Genomic DNA, 7,500 nt, shown 5'->3' on the forward strand with positions numbered 1-7,500 from the left:
CACGTATGCACACTCACATAAACACACATTTTTGTCTCAATATCAGTGGTATCTTCATGGGGGATATCTGGTATCTGTGCTTAAGGTAAATGACATAAACATTACCATGTATGGATAAAATATGTAATGTCAAATCCCAACACACAGACACACACACTCACATGTACACACACATTGGTGAGGCTTGGCTAGAGTTTCAGCTTGGCCTAATGAAGTTACCAATGTGTCATCTAGTTACATTTGTCGGTGCTGAATTCTTGTTTCTGTGCCAACAGACAGGCTTTGAAGATGAAGTCCTTTAGTTACTGGGCTCCCCCACGGCTCAGATACTGCAGAGCTACAGACCCACAGAGTGTCTGCGCACGCTGAAATTCAGATACTGTACCGTAATTGGCTTGCACCCTTAACTGCGACAAGGTGAATAAAAAGTTGGGCGTGAGCATTGTGCATGTGTGTGTGTGTGACCACACCCCTCATGTGTGCGCGTGCGTTTCAAACGGACGTGAAGTTCCTCTCCAGCAGTCTGGAGTTGTGTTGCCCTATATAGACACGTGACAGTGTTACTATCGAACTATTAAACTGTCACATAGACACATGCAAAGCAGATTTCAGCATCTGTTCAGCTCTCTTTCCATCAGCATCTGCATCCATCCATATGATGACTCTTTACTTCCTCCATTCTTCCTCGCGAGACTTCCTCCTCCTCTGCTGCTTTGCCCTTTTGCTGGGTTGCTGGCCATCCTGGATGTGCCTGTTTCATATCACATCGGCAGCAAGTTCTGTCACAGCACACCTGTTTGGGGCTCAGAGGGCGGCCGGCGAGGACAGAGGGTCGTGCTTGGGGTCGGCCCGACTGGTTCACGCACTGCAGTGACTTCCCAGGAACTCAGACTGTTCCAAAGTCATAAGGGCAGAGCCCAATGATTTAGAAGTGATGTAGAAATGATCATTTTGGGGATTTTAAGTTAAAGTTAGAATTAAAACTTTAAATATTTCTTTCCTGGAAGGGATGACATATTTGGAAATATTTAAAAAGTATTTGTAATAGAATTTTTACACCTATGTTGTAGTTTCCCACCATACTGTAGTAGCTTCCAATAGTAGCACATAAAAAATATACAATTTTAATATGTTAAAAACCTTTTATTATTCAAAATATCTGAGCCCCACTATTAAGCTAATGTTTACTAATAAAAGAAAAGTTGTCAAGTTGATTGATATTTAGATCACATGACTGTAATGTGGGGGCTTTAGGCAGGATGTGGAGATGAGCAGCGTGGAACAGAAACATACGTTTCATATAACGTTCAGACACGCAAACCAACAACACAAACACGTAAACGACAGACCTTTATACATATGATAACACAATAAGGAGCAGGTGTGTGTCACAAGGAGGGCGTGGCCACGCACGGAAACGTTTGGGAGGGACGGTCTGTACTGTGACAAGGACATATGGGTCACGTGTCACATCTCACTGCAGATCCTCTGTGCTAACAAAGTAACCACTCCTTCCCTATAATTAATTAATCTTTCAAAAATGTTATGAATATTAAATGTAATCAATCCTAAAACATTTACCTGAGGCTTTTTATCCAACATGACTTACAATTATGACTGAGTACAACTTGAGCAATTGAGGGTTAAGGGCCTTGCTCAGGGGCTCAACAGTGGCAACTTGAACCAGCAACCTTCTGATTAAAAGTCAAGTACCTTAACCACGGAGCTACTGCAGACCCTGCTTGTTACCATCTATAACATTACAATAGTCTTTGTAATTGTAATTCGGATACCTGAATTATATTCTGGCATTACACATATGATAGCATCAGATTGGCCCTGTCACAATAGACTAAACCATAATTTTAACATTTTAACTGTATAGTACATACTGTGCACAAAAGTGGGAAATTGTAATATTTCTGCATACTTACCCTGACTGGCCACTTCATTAAGACCTCCACACTATTACTGCGTAGGACTCAGGTGGTTTCTCTCAGAAGTTCTCAGAAGTCCTGATGTGCTTTTCTGCTCACCTACGAGTGGTTGGTTACAAAGAGTGGTGATCTGACTTTCTGCAGGCTGACATCACCGTAGTCCACTGGCTGTCACATGCTGGCTGTGTTTTGTTATTCACACCGTTCAGTATGAACACCAGAGACTGCTGGGTACAAAAACCTTGGGAGTTCAGCAGTTTCTGAAATAATTCAACCAACCAACAGGCCACAGTACAAGTCACTCAGATCACACTCTTCCCATTATGACGTTTAGTGTAAACATTAAGTGAACCTCTTGACGGATGTCTGCATAATTGAGATAATTGATTAAATTATGCGTTTGTAACGACTGATTGATTGGATGAATGTACAAGCAGCTATACAGGTGTTCCTGATGGAGTGGCTGGGGAGTGTGTACCATTATGGCCAATGCGTGCGGACACCTGAACACAGTAATTAGGGGGCGTATCCACATACCTTTTGTCCTATAGTGTACTCGTCATTGGTCAGTTTTGTAGTGTGGTTTTGGTAGAAGCTATTGTCCCACAATCCGTAGCAGAAAAACAGGATCTACCAGCAGACATGGTGGACACATTATGACGCATGTAGTGTCTCTGTAGCTGCCGAAGGCCGCGGAAGGAATATTATAAATATGGTAGACCTCAATGTCCCTGCACTTTCTGTGAATATTAAAACTGTTTCTGTAAGAACTGAGGGTGTACCTGTTATTTCCTTTTACTACCTGAGAATGATCTGGATGACAAAGGTGTACTTGACTTCATATTTCTTGGATATAATTAGAGTAGTTACCAAGACATGTATGGGAAGTGTATGTACCGGCTAGTTAGCTAGCTAACCATAACCGCTACCCAGAAATCTTTTGTAAGTGACAATAAACCTAAGAAGAGTGAAAGCTATACAGCGTTAACAATTCCTTTTAAAACCCATGTAATCACTGGTTCTCAGGATTTGTAGCTGGTCATATTATCCTTCGACCTTCACAATGTGATTTCTGCTTTGTAAAAACTTAAAAGTGTGTTCATTTCTTGTATGCTAACTTCCAGAATTACCGAACTATTAGGATAATTATACATCGTATATACCTTGCGGTGCTAGTGTATAGTTTACAGTGGAGACATGGGGTTAGTGAGCTGACGTTTCTGGGCTGAGGTTTTGATGGTGTGCATGATTAGTGCTGAAGCACTGGGGTGTGCGGAGGGTGGTCCAAACACAGCGAACGGGCTTACGGACTCAGCAGACAGACGGCCATATCGCAAATGCTCAAGAGCTTTTGGAAGTGATGAACAGGAAGTGAGAAGCACAAAGCAATAAATTATGTTTAACAGATACTAGAGAGCAGATGGAAATGCTCGGGAAAGCCAAGTATAGGTCTGGAGGTAAATCTCAGGGGTGGGAGGGTGGATACTCTGGGTCTGGGGGTAAATCTCGGGGGGGGGGGGGGAGATACTTCAGGTCTGGGGGTAAATCTCAGGGGAGGGGGGGTGAGTTGATACTCCAGGTCTGGGGGTAAATCTCAGGGGTGGGGTGGTGTGTGGATACTCCAGGTCTCGGGGTAAATCTCAGGGGTGGGGTGGTGTGTGGATACTCCAGGTCAGGGTGTAAGTCTCAGGGGTGGGGTGGTTAGTTTCCACAGCTGGAGATGCTGCTACGTTCAAATGTGTGTTTGTGTGAGTAGAGGGAACGTTGTTAAAATGAAGAGTGTGGTAACATGCAGATCTCTGTGTGTGGCAAGAGGATTTCATATGGCCCATATTCTGGCTAACAGCCCCACTGAGAAAAAGCGTGTGTGTGCATGTGTGGCAGATGCTTGTGCATGTTTGTCTCTCTGTCACTATATGCTTTCCTATTGTTTTCCAGAGCTTTTATTTTTTGAACATTTTGATGCGTTTGGACAAATGAAACATGTGCTTCAGCACAGCCACACAGAGGACATACTAATATGTAATGTATAAGCCAAGCTGGAGGAAGAGCACACACACACAGAAATGCAGTAAACCGGCCGTGAACAGAATAACTGTGCTAGAGGGCACCCACACAAGCACTAACACACAGCCACGTGCCCGCAGGTGTTCACAGGCCTCGTGACATTTTGACTTTTGTACTGTGTAAAACAGAGAGACATCACGCCCGGTGCTGGTTGCTGGGCAGCAGGCACAGGCTCGCCAGAGAGCCTCGTCTCTGTGGTTCCGCCGTGGTGGTGTTCATGCTCAGCTCTCTGCTTGTGCTTAGCCTCCTCCTGATTGTTTAGGTTTGAGTCTGTTTATGTCGTTGAGGATTTTATTCTCTGGGGGGCGTGAAGGGGGGTGCCGGGGGGCGGGGGGAGGGGGGGGCAGCCGACTGGCCTCATCTGAAGTGGCTTGTTATTGTTTGTGTGGCCTGGTTTCTATGGAGATTCATTGGGCAGTTGTCACACCGATGGCGAAAGCGCCTGATGATACAGAGATGATATTTTATGATATTTGGAATTCTGGGAAAAATGAAATGATGTTGAGACAATGTTTTTTGGGGTGAGAGTGTATAAAATATAATGAGAGAGAAAAAATTATAATGTGTGAGTGTGAGTGTGAGTGTTTGTGTGTGTGTGTGTGTGTGTGTGTATGTGTGTGTGTGTGTGTGTGTGTGTGTGTGTGTGTGTGTGTGTGTATATATATATATATATATATATATATATATATATGTGTGTGTGTGTGTGTGTGTGTGTGTGTGTGAGTGTGTGTGTGTGTGTATGTGTGTGTGTGTGTGTGTGTGTATATATGTTTATGTGTGTGTGTGTGTGTGTGTGTGTGTGAGATGCTCATCTGTTGTTTCTTTGTTTCTTTGTTTCTTTCATTCTTTTTCTTCATTTCCAGACAAAGAGCTTTTGTGTGCTCTGTTGTTGTGACGACGTCCCTCTCAGCTCAAGGTCACAGTTAAACGTTCATCTCTAACCCAGGAGCTGTATAAGACGCCTGCCGAGCATTTCATATTGAGCAAACAATCTGTAATCTTTCTGGAAATAGAGTTCCGTTGTTTGTGCATGTGTGTGCGTGCATGCAGGAGGATGTGCGTGTGTGTGCAGATAGGGGTGTGTGAGGCCCGGGGTGTGTCTGTGTGTGTGAGGGGCAGCTGTCTCTAACACTGTACTCTAGTACTAAAGCAACGATTAGGACACAGCAACACATCATTGGTTTGAGATTTGACCACTGTTGAGGGGTTTGTGTGTGTGTGTGTATGTTTGTGTGTGTGTGTGTATGTTTGTGTGTGTATGATTCAAGCCCAATCCAAAGCACCTAGTTTCTATATTGAGGTTATAATAAAGAGTGTCAAAACCTGACAATGAAATCTTATATTATGTTTATGGCATTTGTCAGACGCTCTTATTCAGAGTGAGACATATTTACCGGTATGACAGCCTGCGTGTGAGGAATATCACCACTCTCCGCCTCCTTGGACAGAGTCTACGAGTCACCAACACCAGTAAAAACGGGGTTTGCCTTTCTCCTCTCAAAGCGTTCCGATTTTTCCGTATGTCATCACAATGACGTGTGTGTGAGGCAGGGAAACTGACATCAGCGAGACCGCCTCGGAATGCTTTGTGCTAACAAGCATCTGTGTTGAAGAGGAATGAACCATCTGTCGGACTCAGACCAGGCGCTGCCAGACCAGTAGGGGCTATTTTAACCCAGACCAGTAGGGGCTATTTTAACCCAGACCAGTAGGGGCTATTTCCATCTCATATTTATGGGCTTAGTGAGGGGTGTGTTTGGAGAGATCATGGCTCCCTGCATGCAGACACACCGGTACACATTTACATGCACTTACACACACACATGCACGCACAAACCTCATGTGCGATAGATGTATTTTTGTGTTTACATTTTCCATATGTCTCTGCTAACTTCTAAGTGATTCAGAACTGAGATTCGGTTGCTTTTAAAATGTATTGTCTTACGGTTAACGGCTTACGTGCTTGAAACTCTAATCAACACCATAATGTAAACATTTCCACGCTGTTTTCCATAACTGATGTATGACGTACTGCACAGAGACTCTGTTGTTGCTTTCTCATGTCCTTTCTAGAACTTTATTTTATTTACATTTTATTTGTTGTCAGGGGAGGCATGTTCCTTGAATCTCACTCGGAATGCATGATGGATGATACATACAGCACTTGTAACAACAAATACCTCACCTATTTTTTAAATAATGATGTCAGCAGCTACAGGTGTTACACGAGATGCAGTTTTCTGTCCTTCTTCCCGGAGACGCCAATTATAAACACATTACTTAGAGTATTACCCAAGATTTGAATCCAATCCAGCAAGAAATTATTTTACTGAGTATCTATGGCATGATTGCTCTCTGTCAGACAAGTGTCACATCACGTGTTTGCGGTCATTTAAATATCTGATTCCACTATGTATTGTGTTTTCCGGGCGCACCCATCCAGAGCATGATCTCGTGCTTGGCGTGACGTGCACTGCGAGTTGACAGGGCCCACGCGGCCGTGCCGGAGCCCGGAGCTGCACCCGGTCTGGACGTGCCGTGCTGCTCCACTCTAGGAAAGAGCACTGATAAAATGTTAACAGACTCTGCGCGGTGTGTGGGAACACGGGGACAAAGAGCAAGGTACACGGAGACGGTTTTAGGTTGTTGTTTATTATCATTGACAGACAGAGACAGAGAGAGAGAAACACACAGAGACAGAGAGAGAGAGAAACACACAGAGACAGAGAGAGAGACACACACAGAGACAGAGAGAGAGACACACACAGAGACAGAGAGAGAGACACACACAGAGACAGAGAGAGAGAGAAACACAGAGAGAGAGACACACACAGAGACAGAGAGAGAGAGACACACACAGAGACAGAGAGAGAGAGAAACACACAGAGACAGAGAGAGAGACACACACAGAGACAGAGAGAGAGAGAAACACACAGAGACAGAGAGAGAGACACACAGAGAAAGAGAGAGACACACACAGAGACAGAGAGAGAGACACACACAGAGACAGAGAGAGAGACACACACAGAGACAGAGAGAGAGAGAAACACAGAGAGAGAGACACACACAGAGACAGAGAGAGAGAGAAACACACAGAGACAGAGACAGAGAGACACACAGAGAAAGAGAGAGAGACACACAGAGACAGAGAGAGAGACACACACAGAGACAGAGAGAGAGACACACACAGAGACAGAGAGAGAGACACACACAGAGACAGAGAGAGAGAGAAACACAGAGACAGAGAGAGAGACACACACAGAGACAGAGAGAGAGACACACACAGAGACAGAGAGAGAGAGAAACACAGAGACAGAGAGAGAGACACACACAGAGACAGAGAGAGAGAGAAACACACAGAGACAGAGAGAGAGACACACACAGAGACAGAGAGAGAGAGAAACACAGAGACAGAGAGAGAGAAACACAGAGACAGAGAGAGAGAGACACGCACAGAGACAGAGAGAGAGAGACACACACAGAGACAGAGAGAGAG

At 44.5% G+C, this 7,500-nt stretch overlaps 1 protein-coding gene across 5 annotated transcripts in view; it reads left to right on the plus strand.

Moving 5' to 3' along the window:
• Positions 1-7,500, plus strand: part of palld (palladin, cytoskeletal associated protein) — a 66,265-nt gene that overhangs the window by 17,788 nt on the left and 40,977 nt on the right. The gene's annotated exons all lie outside the window — the stretch shown is intronic.

The sequence above is a fragment of the Electrophorus electricus genome, chromosome 3 (genome assembly GCF_013358815.1).
Source record: "Electrophorus electricus isolate fEleEle1 chromosome 3, fEleEle1.pri, whole genome shotgun sequence".
NCBI classification, from domain to species: Eukaryota; Metazoa; Chordata; class Actinopteri; order Gymnotiformes; family Gymnotidae; genus Electrophorus; species Electrophorus electricus.